This window comes from Marmota marmota, unplaced genomic scaffold, assembly GCF_001458135.2.
Source record: "Marmota marmota marmota unplaced genomic scaffold, marMar, whole genome shotgun sequence".
Classification (NCBI taxonomy): domain Eukaryota; kingdom Metazoa; phylum Chordata; class Mammalia; order Rodentia; family Sciuridae; genus Marmota; species Marmota marmota.
Window position 1 is genome coordinate 32,239,020 of NW_026000229.1, and position 20,372 is coordinate 32,259,391.

Below are 20,372 nucleotides of genomic sequence, written 5' to 3' on the forward strand. Positions count from 1 at the left end.
AAATTGGCAAAAAATATAAGAAATATAAGCAATAATAATTGAAACACTACTTTGTGTTTATATGTTAAACAGTATATTAATTACAGACAGCTTGGAAACACAAATCTCAGTATCAAAGGATCAAATCAAGACATTTGTGATAAATTGGCCACTGCTGTCAAAGAAATAGAAACTAGTAGACTGGGAAAATCCCTTCAGTGCATCACGGATCATCAAACACGACTTTAGGCTGTGTTAGGATTTTCTTCTTCACTAATTTTGTTGTTGTAGTTAAGTCAGAGGCTATGAATAAATCATGGTGGACTTATCTCAAATAACTGTCTCCCACCCCTGCTCTTACTTTTACTCGCCAGCCTAGGTCTTCATCACAAGGAGACACTGCTGCAAATTCAAACTTTGAGGTAAACATTTTTTTTAAAGCAAGCTACAATGGTAATCTGTTCATCACCAGCAATCTCATCTGAAAACAGAATTTGAGGGTCCATCCAAACCATTCTTCTGATTTTGTTACTCTATTCCAAGTATTTAAAGAGGCCAAATTCACTGCCAAATGCTTAAAAGTGACAACACATGGAGGATCTGTAAAGACTGGTCCTCTAAATATCTGGAAGGTAACCTCCTAGATAGAGCATGACTTCTGATCATCACAGGCGACCATAGGAGTAAACTCTCACAGAGTCAGGGAAGAACAATTGCTCTTGAGACTACTGAAGAAATAAAAATTAAAAAGAAATAAAAATAAAAAAAATATCCACTGAAGAAGTTCTAAACCACTGTCTCAAACCCGCCTCCCAAGATATGTAAACTGAAACTTCAGGAATGCCAAGGTTCAGATTGCCCACTTCGCCACATCCACCAACAAGTGTTTTCTGAATTTATAAGTAATTTCTTTTTTCAACAGTGCTAAGATCTACTAGTCTATCCTATTCAAGACACCGTTTTCCAGCGTTTAGAATCTGGCATTTTTCCCAGTTACTAAAAATTCTAATGAAAAGAAGCAGTCACACAAACCCAACCCGACAAGCTTAAGATCTTTTGTTGGTTGTCGTCTATAATTGATATTACGTGTGTATTTAGAATAAACGGACACTGCAGCCTTGTGCCAGTCCCTCATTCTAACATATCTCACATTCTCCTGAATTGTGTGCAACTCCAGAAATTTCCAATCATCTTACTTTTAAATACCTCAGCTTACAATATGAAAGGGCTTAGAGCTGATTTAAATTAAGACATTTTACATTGCTCTGCCTGCACTCTTTCAAAATACTCAGTCAATTAACATAAGCTACCTTCCAGAGGATTTACTGCTTTAAGTCAGGTGGAAAGGAATATTATTTCAGAACCAAAGAAGAAGGAAAAGAAAGAAAGAAAGAATATGGGATACATAATAAATCAAATAGCTAAAAAATAAATAAATAAATAAACTTTCCTGTATTTTAGGACAGTCTATCTTTCCCCCACCCTTTAAAGCATTGTGCCAAACACTGATTTCTGAACACAAGAAGCCCTCCAAGATGTCTCAAAAGGAATATAATGTTCAAAATGTGGCAGCCCCCTTCTATCAGGCGGCAGCTCAGAAAATCTCTCTGCAGCCTCCAAAATATTGCAGGCTCAATTACCCTCAGGGTGCAGTGAGCGGGCAGTACCATTAATCATTCCCAGGGCACTAAATGCCCTGAGAACAGTTTTGAGTTTGGCAGCATTAGGAATGTCTAAGAACAGCTCATTTCTGACAGCTGGGCCATGCTGCCACCTGGAGGCCAGCAGGAAACAGTTCCTTAGATACCAGTCCATTTCTTCCAGTCCACAGGCACTGCAACGTGTGGACCAAGCTGGATGAACATCCCTTGGAAAGTAGTTATTGCTCTTCCACCTCCCTGATACCCTGCTGGGATTTTGCTTTCCATTGCTAAGTAGCTGTGGAGCAAGTGGGATTAATGGCAGTAGGTGAAGGCAGGTGGCCAGGGGACCTGGCTTTCCCTGCTTTCCTACATCATACCCTCACCACCTTGGAGTCCCATCTTTGAGTGCACCTTTTCTCTTATTTACCTATTCAGTGATCACAATTAGGGAATCTCACGCTGTTCTGTGAAGATACTGTATTCATGCCTAAAGTACCTGGACTCTGAATGAAGAAGTAGACAAGAAAACAGAAGGTCATGCCCAGTCTTGATGAAGGGTGAGCATGAGGTGCTATGTGTGGCCCAAGGGAGGGATACCTGAGTCAGTCAGGGTCCCAGAGGTGAAAGGATGTTAAGGAAGTCTCCCATGGGCAGAATTCTTTAGGGGTGTCATGGAAAGAAAAAGGGAGTTCTTTTGAAATCTGATGGATCAATAGTCAAATCTACAATCCTAACCAAAAACATACCACACATCCAATTTTCATTTATCTCACCTGGAAAATTTTAATATTGATACCCACTTTATAATATTATCCCGGGGGAACAGAAATTGTACTGGTCAAAGAGCAGGAATAGTGTACTAGCTCGACACCAGATAATAACATTTTGTAAAAGCTGGGCTCATCTGAGCAGAGAAAAGAGGCAGGGAAGAGACCCTGCATGCCAAGCAGAGTAAGAAAGCAATGTGTCCAGAGGTCTTCAAGAGCATATTGTCACCAGATACATTCTGATTCAATTTTCTTTTCATATTTCTCTACATCCCTTTCCAGAAAATGAAACACATCTTTTAAGTTTCACTCATTCATGATAAAAACATTTGTTTGGAGGAAAAATAGGCACCTGGGAATAATTCTTCTTTTCATCAGATTTCTTTTAGGTAATTTTGTGGAAACTTGGTGGTGCTGATCTGATAAAATGCTGGCACCAGTTGGTCTTTATAGAATGTACCAGTAAGTTTGAGTGAGCTGTAGTGACACCTACTGGTAAAATGAAGGGAACTTCACTTGACACAGAATTTTCCATGCTGCTATTTTATGATCAGAAACAATGCAAGAAAATATTGTTTTCCACATGAAGTATTTTTCTATACGAAACAAAAAGTTTATCTGCAAAGACAGGCACATTCACATATAACATACTCAGGTTTGACTGACTTCCATTTTAAAAATGAGCTGAGTCAGAGGGAAAAAAAAGATTTTATTTCAAGCTATCAAATAACTAACTGGATTTTTTGAAATCTTTTATCCACTTCTGGCATTATATATACAAGTCCCTATGCAACATTCTCTAAAACTAAGAAGTAAAATATTATGGAAGTTGTTTCTGACCTGGTTCTTTGCAAAATGCTGATCTGACAATTCCTATTGAATGCCTGTACGATCAACCCCAAAACTTCCACCTTGACCTTATGTGAATAAGGGGACCCCCTTATTCACATAGTGCAGCTTATCCATCTAGGCCTTCCCTGGCCAAAGCATCTTCAAGGAGAGTCCATCAATACAACCACAAGTCTAGTCTGCCTCTCAAAACTCTACATCTTTCAAAATGCACCTGTGTTTTGATAAGCATTTTTAAAGGTCCTGTGTGCTAGAGTTAAAATGATAAGGATTATTAATAACTTTTACATCTCCTTAGTGACACACCTTGAAAACACAAAGTTAGTCCTTCTAGAAATTCAATTTCATTATTATAATAGGTTCAATCTCAGTCATCCCTCCACCCTCCATCCAGAATTTATTTAGTTGGCTACTACACACTGAGCTCTCTGTTAGGCATGAGGGGGAACAAATGCAATGGCATGACAGACATCTTTGTTTAGTAGAATTTAAATTCCAATCATCAAATTGAGGGGAAAAGAGTTAACCAAACAAACAAAAGAACTTCAAATTGTAATATGATCTATTGAGGAAACAATAAGAAGTGCAGAATGAAAAAAGAATAGCAGGAGGTATCATGTGGATAAACAGAAATCAGGAAAGGACAATAAGAAGAAGAGTCAAGAAGACTAAAGGACAAGAAGCAGCTGTGGAGACAGAGAAGAGTGTTCCAGGCAAATGGAACAACATGTGCAAAGGCCCTGTGACAGAACAGGATTTGCTTATTTCGTGGAAGTAGGGAGGGAGCAGGGAGAGACAATTTTTGAATTTGGTGAATGTGGTCTTAAAGATTCCCTCCAAAGTGCAATGGGAAGCTTGTGAATGATTTTAAACAAAGAAGGATATAATCTAATTTACGTATCAATATAGCAAATACATAATTGTACTTTATTTCACACACTGAACTGATCCTTACAACAGTTTTATAAGATAGGTATTAATATCCTCAATTCTATTGATGGGAACAGAAAAGTAAAGAGAAACAACCTGCCCCCAGTCTCACAGCTCCTAAGGGGCAGTGCTGGGACTCATACTCAGGACAGCCCATTCATGGGGTCCATGCTTCAATTACTATGCAGTTACAGCCTCTCTGATCACTATTACACCAAAAGCAAGAAAAGAAAATGCTGACGCACAAGGCAATGATCCAGGCCAGAAATGATGGTGCCATAGGCCAGAAGGATATCTGTGGAGATTTCGAGAATTAAATGTAGTTGTGATGCATTTCACAGTGAATCCTATGGGACGTGTTGGTAGACTGAATATTTGTAGGCCTACTGGGAATGGATCCATCAGTGACAGTTGATTCACACTATAAATATGGCTTTCTCTATTGTGATTATTCAATGAACATTTTATATGTCACCAGAATATCTCTATTTTCTCTTTCAAGGAGAGCATATTTTCAAAGAATCTGCTATACAGAATAATTTTCTTCTCTATGGCCACTGAGACAATCCTTTAACATGGTTCATATTTCTGGTCATGTTTATGCACATTACATACATACACTTGTATATATATAGTATCCTATAGTATGCATAATTTTGCTGTATTTTTCTTTGTATATAATCTATTTTACCTTGTTAATAATTATTCTTTGAAAAATTGCCTTTATGTGATGCTTAACATTCTAGTAAAGGCTGGGAGTATAACTCAGAAGTACACAGCTTACATAACATGGGGTAGGCCCCAGGTTTAACTAGCACCACCAAAAAAAATCTATTATAAGGAAATGCTATATTTTATTGCTTTTGTCCTTATCTTTGGGTAGCCGTATCGTTTCTATTCTTGGTCCTAAGTAACTTCCTTTATATAAATCTTTGCCTGAAACCCTGAATATTTCCCAAGGCAAAACAACTAAACTTGGAAGTTCTAGGTGCAATGGAATAGATTCAATCATTGATAAATACAATTACACATTTCATTCTACTAAGATGTTGCAACCATTGAAACTTCACACGAGCTTTGTGAGAGAACTTGCAAGAATGCAGATTACATGGGAGCAGATATTGTTGGTACATAGATGCAGCAATGGTGTCTGTCTATGGAAGTTCTTTCATAAAGTTTCAATTTAATCAATGAATAGGAAGCAATGCTTTCTCTGTGAGAGGTACTGAGCACAGTATTAAGTATTGTATAGTCTTTCAGGAGACTAAATGAAGTCAGGCAGCAGAGGAAAATTATATGATAACTGCAGGAACCTCTTTAAGATTAGTGAATATAAAGGAGACCATAGTTCTGTATTTTTTCTTAGATGTATTCAACAGGTTAGCAAAAAATAAGAGAGTGAGATTTAATGAGGACTAAACTTCCAATTCTTTTATCTCTGGTCTAGACTGCTGTGCAGATTTCAGTCTAATGTGTGACAGTTCCTGCTGGACTTTGTGCATTCTCCACTTGTGCTTAGTTTCCAACTTTCTCTTGAACAGCTGTCCCCAAATCTAAGGCTCATTGCTTCCACCTTGTAAAGATATACTTGCCCTTTGAGCTTCAATTCTCCCATTAAGTCTTTCTGTCCCATCTCTCAACCAAATTGAGATATGCATCCTTTCTCATAGACCACTCAAATACTGTGCTGTTCTATATATTTCATTTGCCACATTTATTCAGTATCTTTATTCTTGATTCCTTCAGGGCAAGAACCTCTTACTTTCTTTGTTTTGCACATTTCTTTTATCAATATCTGGCACATAGTCCTCTTTCAGTATTTATCCATGTAAGTAAGTGGGCTTTTCCTAATTAAGGGAGAAACTTCCTTACAGGGTTCCATCAGCAAGAAATCAAATTGCCTTGACCATGCCCATACCATAGCCTCATTACTAGTGAACACACTTGACAATACAAAAATAACAGGCTTAGGAAACAAATTATTTAACTGCTAGACAAAAGTGCTAAAAACAAGACAAGCATTTGCTCCCACATGTTGCCTGTATTCAACTTTTAGTCTATCTTCTCAGCTTGAGAATGATAACAATAATTATAATAGATACTGTATTTATATGGAACTTTTTGTAATTATAAACATTTACATATTTTTACATGACTAGAACTTACAAACATGCACGCAGGCACGCACACACATTCACACTCTTTTCAAAAAGAATGTCAAGTTGAACTATAGAGATTTCTTCAAAGAAAAAGTGTCTTTGAGAAATCTTTAAATATTTAATTGGCATTTGACCAATCTGATAGGGAAAGGTGGATATCTTAGATTAGGTATAGTTTCAGGAAAACATCTAAAGGTTAATAATCTATAAAGTTCTCTAATAAGTTGGATCTTTGTGGGTAGGAAATTATAGCTCCCAAGTCTGACAATTTCATGAGGTCATATACAAAATGCATATTAAAAGAATGTGCAGAATAAATGAAGTACTTACTTTCACTTTTAGTTGTTTGTTCTACCTTTAGGCAGACACAGACATGGAATAAAGACAGGAATGGCCAAATTTGGACCTAATAACATATTACAAGAATTGCAGACTTACCATAAATATTTCATTTCACTATTTATACAAATCATACTAGAATGTGGGAATAAAAGAAACCTAAATGCTATTAAACAATAAAATATCCACAAGAATCCACTTGGATCTTTAGAGGCAGCTGTTCTTAAAAATTAATTCACTTGAAAAATGATCAAGTTGCTTTCTCACTTTTTCTGTATGAAAGTAACTTCTTATGTACTCTGTACGGAAGCAGATGCTACCAAGCCTTTGGGTTTAAATTCATAGCCCCCAAAGTATTTGTACCTCAACAAGCTCATGAAGGACATTTCACTGGATACTAAATCTCTTAGGAATAATTTCAAGACAAATTATCTACCCACATGTTATTAGTTTTATATCTAGCACCTTAGCTAGCTTATTTCTGAGGGGCTTTAGAGATCAAAAGGAATGTGAAAAAAGTGAAGAGAATCAAAGCTTAAACATCAATTTGAATTGAGCTGCACAATGAGAATTTACTCCTGCACTTTGTTGCAATGTAATCTATAAATAATCCTCTGAGGTTCACTTGCCAATTAGGAATCATCACATGGCATGCACCTTAGATGTCAGCAGTTAATTTGCATGTCAATGAAACATTAATTTGATGAAAATTTTAAAGCTTTATGCACTATTTATATCATAATTGAAAGCTCAGTAAGTGTACTAATACACTGATCTTTATTGTATCCAATGTGCTTTTTAAAAGGCCAAATTTAAATGATCAGTGTTTATCATTGTCTGATAGTTCATTTCAGCTCAAGACAACAGATCTACATTTTAGGCTTTAAATTATTTTAACACAAACTGTAAACAAGGTGTCGTAAAAAAGTCATGTCTATATTGGGGTGAGAGAAGATGAGTATCAGATTTATATCCAGAGGTAGCTGGTTAGATTTGGAAGTTTAATTCAGAGTTTGTGGACTTATCCATAAACATGTCATTCTTAGTCAATAATTTAGTTTTTAAGTTTTTGCCTCTTTTTTTCTTTCCCCCCTCTCTTTCTGAGATTCCTCTCTACATACAGTTAAAAGGAACAGTTTTGTGGGTGGTCCCTTCTGAAGGCTGAAAATGGTTGTTGATTCAAGCACAAAGGGAAACAACCAGTGGGCACTTAGGCTTAACTACAGTATTTAAGGGCAGTACTTAGAACAAATACTGTATTTACATGGACAGAAATTTCAAAAGCTGCCAGCCTAGTGGGGTTAGCTTGCCTTTGGAATTGCCACACCTGTCAATCATGCCCAGCTAAGGTGGCAAGTAGAAAAGCCAATGGAGTGGGGTCGGGTGTGGAGGAAGAGAAGAGAAGGAAAGTGAAGTGTCTGGGAGTTTCCAGTACCATAGATTCACAATATTTTTCCAACATTTATTTTCATCCTCACGTACTCAGACTACTTGAATTTTAGTGTGCCCAGAGGGGAATCCTTTCTAATGAAAAAATATGGTTACTTTGGTTTACTGGTTAGTGCCATAATAGTGTTTTTCTAGAAAGTGACAGCTAAATTTCATTAAAGATAGGATTTGGGCTTTCATTTTAATGCAACAGATGTGTATAGATATTGACTTATTATTAATTTTTTATGTATTTATAGCTTTTGAAAAATCCAGTCAGGATGTCTTTAGATGAGAAATCATGCCTTAATTTGTTTAATATCCCCTCTGCTTTTGCAATATTAGGCCTTAAAAACTACTTATAGACTTGATTCTATTTCTAAACACTTATTTGCATCTACTTTGATGGCCTGTCTCCTTACAAATTAACAAAAACCAAAACAAAATTAGACATCCAGGTAGACAGACGTCATAAGTAGAATAAGACAAGATCATTGAGAAAGATAACACATATGTGTATCCTATGGAGCCTTATATGATTAATAAATTAGATCTCAGTTTGGCTCTGAGTCTTCCAGTTCTCAAAGCAAGAGAGAAAATGAGATCAGGGAAGAAATTCACATTACCCCCGAAAATTTTTAAAAAAATTAATTCATCAAAACAGAGCTAAAGACAAAAAATACACATAATTTGCATTACATCTTCATTTCATATGTTTATACCTTTATTAATTAAGTTGATTTTCATTTAAAAGAAATATGATTATTGATTTTTAGCCTGAAAAGGTAATTCAATACTTTTTCTTCAAATTAGTTTATTTGAGAAAAAAGACTATAAAATTTAAATGAACTTAATCCATGTAAATTGAGTGTCCAAGATCTTCCTTAGTAAACACTTAATAAACTTTCGTAGAAGAAACATTTAGTAACTACTCACGGGATAAACTGAGCTATTTAACTAAAATTTCCCCCAAATAAACATTTACCTTTTTCATTTGTACAAACACAGACAAGCATGTCTCCAAAAAACAAAAGTATAAAAAAACAAACAGTAGGTGGTTTTCAACACTTAAGGAGAAAAGTGAATGGCACTAAAGTCACCATTCAAATGTAATAAAGAAAAGCTACCATGATACTCGATAACTTTGCCTTATGATATATGAAGTTAGTGTCTGAATTACTCAAATGTATATTATGTGTTACATAGCTTGGACTTTGAAAGAGTAAAGAATTGTTCAATGAATTACCCTTCTTTTCCTGTAAAGTCCTGATTCTTTCCAGTTTCAGGAAAGTTATTTTCTTTCTTTCTTCACCCTGTCCCCCCCAACTAATTCCCACAAGTTTTCAACAGGAACTTCCTTTCCAGATTATGTTGAAGATATTTATACATAAATCTATGACATAGGAGAAAAATAACAAATGATTGAGGACCAACAGGTATTAAATTAAAAGGTGGTTAATTTTGAAGAAGGAAAAGAGACCAACATACATTCAGCAAGGGCATGAATGACAGTATATAGTACAAATAATTCTCTATTTGGGGGTCCTGAGAAATTTCAGCAAGTGGTTGTAGAGTAATGAATGTTTGTAATTCATTAGCTACTATTTTAAAATGCGAAGCACACCATGACATCAATGATGTTCTTTTTAATCTCAACAAACAGGCTATTACAATTAAAACACTTGCAAAAAGACAGTACATTTAAATTTAAATTTGATGAAATTTCAGTGTTTTATTAATACTTTAATAATTCATAATTCTATAGAATGGTAAGAACATTCTGAGATTGGTTTTAAGATACATGTGCATATATATGTATATATACCTACTTTTAATGAATACTTAGTAATAGCATTTCTATCCTGAAAATTTCTTTTTTCAATATTTCTTAATAAGATTTTATTGCAACCTTAGGAAAATATTCAGATTACTTAATATATTTCTCCAAATAGAAAAAATAATAACAGTTAGTGCTTGGTTTTCTTTTCTCACTTTCATCTTCCTTCAGCTCCTAGACAACAAAACAATGGTTCTTTCTTCATGTGGAAGAGTAAACTCAATAAACACAAATGGTTAGAGGGCCTCACAACAGTTAAATTATGGCTTTACAAGGAAGTTTTCTTCCCTCTATGAGGAAACAAGTTTAGAAAGACTTTTTCTAGCATTCTTTAAAGTCATGCATATTTCAATGATATAATTATCTTGGCAACACTAAACATGGCTGACTGATAAATGAGACCAAAATAATTAAGTTCTGTTCTTTGTACAATCAAGATTTAGTGCAGTAATCAATCTGCATAAGAATTTGGAGTCTGGAGATTTCAGAAGATGAACAAGCTACTAACTAAAATTGGTCATGTTGGGAAGGTAGTTAAATGAGTGTACAGTTTAAACATAGCGGTGGATAACTCTCATGTCTTAATCTTCATTAGAACTTGGTTGACTCATTGCTTATTTGGTTCTGTACAAAGTTGGACATGGTAGGCAAGTAGACAAAAGAACAATTGAAAAGATAATTGAATACATTCAATAAGCACTATTGGTATGAGAAATGTAATAGAAAAATAGGCTAAAACATAAAAGTTCTTTCTGAAGCCAAAAAATAAAAAGAAGTACAAATGTTGCTATGAAAAGTGGTAAAGATAAAAACATTAAAAGTGATAAAGAAGAGAGAAAGAGAACACAATATATTTTTCTACATGTATATTTGTACAACTGTGAATATGGATTGGATGCCTATTTAGGTTTCTACTTATATTTTTCATATATAATTCAACTCCTCCCTTTTTAGAATAAATCATAACAGCTTTCCACACCCTAAACAACACTATCACTGCATGTTTCCCCTCCCCCCCCTCTGGAACTGGATTGTAGTCAGGGAGGTGTTCATGTTAAGTATTTCTCCCTTGAGGCTGGAACTCCAGGCTTCAGCAGCCTGATGTACTTAGCAGGTCCCTCAGGTATGTCAAAGTTAAACAAGACCAGGGTAGTTGGATGTGTTAGTATCTACTGGGATTTATAATCAGCTACAAATATATACATGTACATATATATGTACACATCATATATATGTGTGTGTATATATATATTATATATATATACATGCTATATACATGAGGTAATTAAAAAATCTCTCTTATCAAGAGCATACTTTGATTACTACTCATGGACATTAGAAAAAGAAGGAACACCTTTCTTAGCAAATGCATCCTTTATAATGGGCTAAATACTAGGTACCAAGAGCAGGTGATATCATTGTAATTTAAAGAGTAGATAAAGTAAAACAAGAATATCTACCATCCAACAAAAAGACTATACACAAGATGTCTCTTGGCTTCTTCAAGGAGGGATAACAGGCTCCCTCTGACTCCTGGTGCACATCTCTGCCTCCATGAATGTTAGTATGTGCTTAGGGTGGGGGAGCAATGGACGTCTGTACCAGTGCTTGGCTATTTGTAGACTGGAAATTGGACTTTGTTTTTTTAAAAAACGGATTTATCTTCCAGAACCATGCAAATTGAATAGCTGAAGGCACAAACAGAATAAATGCACATTATTTGCAAAGAAGGGAGAAAAATAAACCCCACCTAAGGACCTTTAAGGGAAACAGGTGCTAGCAAGAGAAGGCGGTCAGTTGCCAATAACACTTAAAACTCCATCTTCGTTACTCTGAAAACAATTTCAGCGAGGAAAATATTGTGCCCTGGTTCTGAGGGTTTAATTCACTAGGCTGTCTCTCTGAATTAGAGTCAGATCTAAGTTTCGCACTCACGAGCGGTTCTTGCTATGGACTACTCTTGCCCTCCAAGCTGAGAGAAGTCCGTTTCCAAAATAGGTAAGCCGTTTTCCTACTGGCAACTGTGACCCTTACACCCTCAAGTCGTCACTTTTATTTACAGCCCGGTGAGAGACGTCTGTGTCGCTCAGCCGGGCCCCAGGAACAGTCACCGCGAACAATGAGCCAGACAAGGGACCCACCCAGGGAACGCCAGCTCGCCGGCCGCGCGCAAGCCCGCTAGCACGGGACGCTCAGGGCTTCGGGGTTCTCGGTTTTCCCTCCCTTCCCCCTTGCCACCCCAAGAAAATCCAGAAGGTAGGTCGTTCCGTACACTCACACACCTGTGCTCACCCAGTCAGCCCTTCCTCCCACCACCCACCAGTTAAAGATGCTGTACCTAAAAAGAAAATTAGAAGAGGGGGGCGGCATAGAGGTCCCTCGGGCCGCCCAGCTGGATCCAACTAGCCCAGCTGGGGGCTTGGCAAGCACTTGCGCCCTTGTCCGCGGCATTTTGAAATCCCAAAAGATTTGGGGTGGGGGCAAGAGGTGAGGCCAGGAGCCATAAAGTGGCTTCCGCTCCCTCTCCCCCGGCCTGGCAGGGCTCTGGGATCGGGCAAGACACAAAAGATGGGCAGATCAGTGCCAACAACTCTGCCGCCGCCTCCGTCCACGTTGGGCATATGAACCCAACAGCGGGGCCTCGGGGCCGAGTCCCCGCGCCGGCCGGGGCGCGCCCGGCGGCTGGAGCATCCTTGACGCGGCCGAAGCTCCCTGTGCGCTTTTCCTGAAGCTCCTTTCAGAAGCTCTTCGTTCCTCAGATAAAGGTGCAGAGACGGCGGAGGAGAAATAGGAAAAGCAAGACTTACTTGGGGCCCGGAGGCTGAGCCGGACTCGCGCTTCGGACTCGGCAGGTGTCTGGTACCGGGGCCCAGGCGGAAGGCGCTGGCGCAGCTCGGAGCAGTGCCTCCACTTAGGAGAGGACGGGAAACTCCCCTTGCCACACGGCCCGGCGCCGCGCTCCTGGCTGTCACCGCACCGAGCGACGCAGGCTCGGCCCCCACTGCCCCCTCAATCCTGACGGGTCTCTGCCTTCCTCTCCCGCTTCGCCCGCTCGCCAGAGACCACACCCTGTCACCCCGGCAGCCCTCCACTCCTTCCTCTTTGACACTTCCACCGGTTACTCCTCCGTCTGCGTCCTCCCACCCCCCTCAGCCCACGTGCTTCTGCCGCTCCCTGGGCTCTGAACTTCCCCTACAGGGAGCCCCCACCCACGCTCTGTAAACCTCTGGGTCTGGGAGGAGGGGTAAGGTCTCGGGGTCCTCACCCACATTCCCCCTGCACCTTTGCACCTTGGGTGCACAGGACCTGGCTTTGATAGGTATATTAGATGCTGTAGCTATATTGTGTACTATATATAAAGATGTATATTTTAATGAGTCATATGTCACTTTTAACATTATAGAAATGTATTCCCGGGAGTCAGAGTAATCATCGAGCAGTTATTCATTGGCCTTTGGGGTTACATGTCAGCTCACCTTTCACCACATGCAACAAGCCCAGCAAAGTTCCCGAACAACCTCCTTTAGTCAAATCCAAATCAAACATGCCATCTTCTACTGATTTCTCCCTTTTTTTTTTTGTTATTGTTGTTACAAAAATATTTAATATTTACTTTTTCCTGTTCCAGCAAAGTTAGAAGTTACTTTGTAAGAGCTCCCTCAGCACTGTACATAGTCTCATGAAAATAATCACGTCTTTAAAAAAATTATATTGTCTCTATTGATGGCCCATAAATTTCTCCGGTCAAAACTTCATATATCACATTCATATTCATAACTTTATCAGCAACTCCTAGCATAGCCCTAACATTGTCCTCAGGATAAAGTTATGTTCAAAATTTTGGAAGAATGAGTGCCTTCAAATATGAGAAGCTTTGGTGATTTTATATCATATTTAAAGGAAAAAAACACTTAAATACTTCCTTATAACCCAAATAATAGGTCTTATAGAAAACTAAAAATAATTTGCATTGACTATGTGATTTCTCATACATTCCTTTATTCCTTTAAGTGAGCCTACCTTGTAATTATTACCCAGTTTTTCTAAGATGAGACTGTCACCAAGGTTGTTTTTTGGTCACTGTATGTGAAGCTTGTGAGCCTCCATGTCTCCATGTCTCTTCACACCATCACAAGCCACAACCTTCTTCACACAATACCTGACTACCTGCTGCCCAACCACATGGCTGAGCTACTACCAGCATCACAGAGAGCCAGCTCAGCCATCTTTCCTTCCAGCAGAGCATGGTTTTCCCCTTCTCTTGTTCTCTTCTTTTACTCTGAATCTCCTTAAGTCAGTGTCAGAGAAACAAAAGAACAAAACAAGGTACCTCTTTTTTCCCCCACTCATTTTGTAACTTTTAAGCTTAAAAATAATATGGTTGGAACAAGATCCTTATCTCTTTAGTCTATCCATTGAAACAAATAGCAGCTCATGTTAAGTTAGATCATCTAGTAGTCATTGCTCCAATCACTTTACATCTTTGCTCATTTAATCTTCAACAACTTTATGAGAAGACTATTTTATAGATGGGAAACAGAGCCGAGGTAGATCACAAAGCCAGTAATTAGTGGAGCAGGGATTTGATCCCCAATAATCTATTAAAGTGGCCTTTCTTTGGTGGGATCAAGGACACTGTCTATGGCCCGTATTGGAAACATGAAAGGGACACAGTCCAGCCTCATGACTTCAGGCATTCCTATGCAAATAGCTAAGCCTTCATTTTTGCATTTTCGATTCTTCACAATTTGTGAAAGACATCACCAGTTAAACAGATACCTGGTTGATCCCACTGCCAAGCCAGTTTATGTTCTTCAAAAACCTGTGTGCAAGGCATTTCCTCTGCTCTTGTGGGAGGCTGACTGATGGCCTCCAGGGATATCCATGTCTGAATCCTCTGGAACCTCTGAATGATACTTTATCATAGGGGAAAATTGACTTTGTAGATGTGATTTATTTGAAGTCCTTCAGATGGGGAGATTATCTTGAATTATGAGAGTGGGCCCTAAGTGCAATCACATGGCTTTGTAAGAGGGAGGGAAAGGGAAATTTAACACACAAAAGGAAAAGGTAAGTGACAGCAGAGGCTAAGATTGGAATGACACAGCCACAGACTAACCCATACCAGTATCCATCAGAAGCCTGAAGAAGCCAGGAAGGCATTCTCCCCAAGATCCTCTTGAGGGAACACAGACCTCCTTATGCTTTGATTTTGGGCTTCTGGCTTCCACAATACAAAAATAAATATGTGTTGTTTTAAGCTATCAAGTTTATGATAATTTGTTATTGCAGCCAAAGGAAACAAATACAGTTCTCAAATCTGGAAGATGACATTTCATATCTGTGGATGAAACAAAGGAAGATATTTCAAGCAATAGTTCAGTTCCTTCTTCTGTGGCTGGTGGAGCTAGTCAGGTGGGGTAGGGAGAGGGACATTTGGCTCCCAGCACAACACTGTGTAAAAGTTCTCCAATTTAGACTATGCTATAGTCTCCAAATAACAAATACATATAATAACTAGGGTATATGTACATGATTTAAAGTATATTTGGCATTTTGTTAATTTATTTGCTTTTTGGATACTGGAATTACAGGGTCAACTATGCTACTGAGCCATAGCCCAAACACTTTATGCTTTTATTTTGATACAGGGTCTCACTAAGTTGCTGGGGCTAGCCTCAAACCTGTGATTCTCCTGCCTCAGTTTTTTACAGGCATTGTGATTATAGGTCTATGCTACTACACCTAGCTTTACACTTGACATTTTAAATTTTTTATGAATGATCCAACCATATGGCCTAAAGTGATGGCAGCTTAAAATTTTTCTTTCAGATTACTAATTTTATTTAGGATTCTGGCATCACTGTTTAGAGGTACAGGGATTACTTATTGCTAGAAGACAAGAATGAAGAGATAAAATCAGCAGGCATAAAGTTTTAGTCTTTTGTAATGTTTTGAACAACTAATAATAATAATAATAATAATAATAATAATAATAATAAAGGTTTAGTCAAGAAAGATGAGCAAATAGCTGGGTGAGGTAGTGCATGGCTCTAACCCCAGCAACTCAGGAGGCTGAAGCAGGAAGACCACGAATTCAAGGCCAGACTCAGCAACCTAGTGAGACCCTAAGCAACCTAGCAAGACCCATTCTCAAAAATAAAAAAGGGGAAGGGGTGTGACTCAGAGGTTAAGCAGCCCTGGGTTAAATCCCCCAGTACCAAAACAAGAAAACAAAAAAAGGATGAGTAAGCACCAAAGATTTGGCTCTATAACATTGTACCTATGGTCAGATTGATAATATATTTTAGAAAGTAGATTTTATTTAAATATTCTTACCACAATATATAAAAAATTAAGTAGTACCTAGTTTAATTTTAAATATATAATTCTATAACTACCTAGTGAACTGCAAAAATACATTTATATTAAATTATTAACTTTAAAAAAATACCTTTGTTTTTACTTATTTATTTTTCTGTGGTGCTGAGGAACGAACCCAGGGCTTCACACTCGCTAGGCGAGCACTCTATCGCTGAGCCACAACCTCAGCCCCTAAATTATTAACTTTTAAAAAGTTAAAATATGTATGAACATTACCATAATATGACCCAGGCTCTCTTAACCTCTGAGAGGCCTTAGTTCCTCAAATGAAGAGACATTAGATTTAATTCAAGGTATTTGATTTTTTTTTTTAAACTAGGGCCAACAGATAAAATACAAGACTTCGAGTAAAATTTGAATTACAGAAAAACAACTAATGTGATTTTACTATGAGTCCATGTGCCATGCAGTATGTGGGGTAATAAATTGTATCTGTTTTGAAGCTTATTATCAACAATGCACTTGTTGAGATATGGGAACTGAAACTAAAACTAAACTTAAACTAAAAATGTATTCATTGCTTTTTTGAAATTCAAGTTTAAATGGGAACTCTGTATTTTTATTTGCTAAATCTGACAACCCTATTTTTGACTCTCCAGTTGCTCATGCATTTTTGTACCCCCTACCCCTCAGTCTTAACTGGGACTAACTTATGCTCGCTTCAGGCAGGACTGAGACAAGATTAAACCCTTCATCATTGGCCTAGGGCTGGTGCCTTGCTTCAGACATCAGAAAAGAGAGAATGGTGGGGTTCCTCACAGATTTGGTCACAGAGCCTGGATTACCTAGTCCACTGGTGAAGGATTTCCCACTGAATCACACAGTGTATAACATACAGATAGCAGACCGGATTAAACTAAAGCTTGTGTTTCCTTTTGAATAACTTTATCCTCATTCACGGTTCTGTGAATTTAGTACAATAATTCTAGCCATCAGAAGATGAATATTTCTGCCCCTTTTATATCTTCTCCCCTATGATTCCGGCAGTAAGACCTATGCAGGTTGTCAAGGTCAGTGATAATACTTAATGGGGCCTATAGTGGAAACATGAAAGGGACAAAGTTGGGTATTTAAGACTCATTTTCCTCCTCTGTGGGAATAGAACACAAACCCTGATTTTACCCAGTTCATGTCTCTAATCTCTTAAACTTGTCATTTATGTCCATATGTAACAAAATGAAATTAGATCCCCATCTCTCACCCTGCACAAAACTCAACTTAAAGTGGACCAAGAACCTAGGTCCAGAGACCCTGCACCTACTAGAAGAAAGTCATCCCAAATCTCCATCCTGTTGGCTTCAGAAATGAATTCCTCAATAAGACTCTTAAAGCACAATAAGTAAAATCAATAATCAATAAATGGTATGGTATCAAACAAAAAAAGCTTCTTTACAGCAAAGAAAACAATAAAAAACATAAACAGAGAAACTACAGAATGGGAGAAAAATCTTTGCCACCTGTAAATCAGAGAGAATATTAATCTCCAGGATATATAAAGAACTCAAAAAATACTGAAAAACAAATAACCCAATTAATAAATGGGCAAAGGAACGGAATATTTCACAGAAGAATAAATAAAAATGGTCAACAAATACATGAAAAAAATCAACATCACTAGCAATTAGGGAAATTCAATCTAAAACTATTCTGAGATTTCATCTCACTCCAGTCAGAATGGCAATTATCAAAAATATAAGCAACGATAAATGTTGGTGAGGATGTGGGGATAAAGTTATCCTTCTATGTTGTTGTTGGAACTGCAAATTGGTGTAACCGCTCTGTAAAGCAGTATAGAGATTCCTCAGAAAACTTGGAATTGACCAACCATTTGACCCAGTTATCCCATTCTCAGCATATCCCAAAGGACTTAAAAATCAGCATATTATAGTGATGTGGCCACATCGATGTTCACAATAGCTAAGCTAAATTCACAATAGCTAAGCTATGGAACCAATCTAGGAGCCTTTCAATAGATCATTGGATAAATAAAATGTGGCACATATACACAATGGAATGTTACTCAGCCATAAAGAAGAATGAAATTATGGCATTTGCCAGTAAATGAACTGGAGGCTATCATGCTAAGTGAAATAAGACAATTTCAAAAAACCAAAGGCTAATTATTCTCTCTGGTATGTGAATGCTATCTCATAATATACAGGGGGAGGAGGGAGGAGTAGGGGTTCACTAGATTGAGATGGGGGATGGGAGGAAGGGAGGGGGAATGGGAAAGACAGTAGAATGAATTGGACATAACTTTCCTATGTTCATATATGAATACAGGATCAGTATTATTCCACATCATGTACAACCACAACAATGGGAAGTTATACTCCCTGAATGTATGATATGTCAAAATACATCTACTGTCATGTGTAACTAATAAGAATAAATTTTTAATAATCAAAAAGACACTAATACAACATGTAAAACAACAACACAAAAATTAAAATAATGAAAACCTTTTGCCATTTCTCCATACTGTTTAGATATGTAATATTCTCCATGTTGAATAAAAAGTATGTGGGGACAGAAGAATCAGTTCTTGCTTTGGATCCCAGTGCCTCTGCTCATGTTCAAAACTTAATAGTTAAATAAATTAATGCATGGATATAAGATAACTTATATGAAAGTACTGTGAGATTGACAAAATACTATAGAATTCTAAGAGGTTAGCACTAATAGTAATAATTAATAAGCAGTAATAGGTGACACTACTGAGCCTTTGATTTTGGCTCAGCTTTGGAGAATTGCTCTGCAAGAAATGTTTGATGCTTTGCCTTTTTTATCTAAAGATTCAATCTAGAGAAACATCGTCTACGGAACGGCGGCAACATCTATCGATCAATGGAAAATGTTTCATTCATTCTGCTTTGCTCAGTAAAAATTCCCATTCATCCTTCAAATACTTTTCACTCTAGTTCACAAAACCTATAGCAATTGAATTAGTGTTGGCTAAATTTAGTCTGGACACTCCTCCTTCCCCTGCAGAGGTGGCTTTTGTTTGTTTCCCCTATCACAAGTGTGGAGTTCAACTGGCTACAGCCAGTGTGGTAGCCACATGGTGCCTAGGGATGCAGCTTCCAACATCCTGTGGTGGCTTTTAGCCTAAGGCAGCTAAAAGTAGGGTTCAGGCATCACCAACTTTCGTATTGGAGGTAGAAGGAAAGGAGGAAAGGGGGAAATGTCAGCCCCACCATCTGACTGACCTTCTTTAGCGAGACTTTCCCTAAGCCCTACTCAATGAAGTTCCCCTCTCTACCAGAATCCTTGTCTGTCAGTAGGACATGCTGCTACCCAGATGCCACTAGGATCTATTACTCAGGAGAACAGGGAGGAATGGTATTGAGTGTTCCCTGTTCTTTTTCATCTTCATCTTTTAAGTCCTGTTTGCATCCAGTTGGCAGCTTAAGTGGGGGTAACCTGAATGATTTCCTCCTCTCTTTCTGAGAGTCTGCTGTCATTTCACAATTCTACTGTCTTCTCTTTTATGTTATCCATTCTTTCTTTTCCCTACTCTTTTCATCTATGGGGAAATCATCTTACATTTCCCATGCATTTTCTTTTCATTTAATTCTGAGCTGCTCATATTCTCCACTATATGCCTCGTCAATGCTGTCCAACTCGTATTCTTTGAGCCTATAATCAATGACTGTATGTTTTTCCACATTTAAGACAGATGCTTTCCAATGTTTGATCCTTTGTGATCTCAGAAAGATTAGCTTGTGATATGTTTGAAATTTACTTCAAAACCATCCAACATTGGAAGGGAGGGTAGAGTCAATGTTTTTCAAATGAAACAAGATTAGCCATGTGTCCAAATGATTAAAACTGGGTAATGGATATGTGGAGAGTTCATTATATCATTATTTCTGACCTTGTGAACATTAAAACATGTATACAACAAAAATTAAGAAAGAACTGTCTAAAGTCTGTTTTGTAGTCTACTAAAGTATAAACTCCTCCCCAGATTTTCTTTGAAAATGTCTGGGAGGTTTATTTCGCCTTTGTTACCTCCTCTTCTGGCACCTTCATCCACTTTAATGCCACCATACAT

The 20,372-nt window shown here is 37.8% G+C and overlaps 1 protein-coding gene across 3 annotated transcripts in view; it reads right to left on the reverse strand.

Annotated features, from left to right (window-relative positions):
- Sema6d (semaphorin 6D) overlaps nt 1–13,014 on the reverse strand; it is a 583,228-nt gene extending 570,214 nt beyond the window's left edge. For all 3 annotated transcript variants that reach the window (XM_048793841.1, XM_048793842.1, XM_048793844.1), the window contains exon 1: nt 12,739–13,014. The gene's annotated coding sequence lies outside the window, so the exon portion shown is untranslated. The remainder of the gene's footprint in view (nt 1–12,738) is intronic.
- Between the last annotated feature and the right edge of the window lie 7,358 nt (nt 13,015–20,372).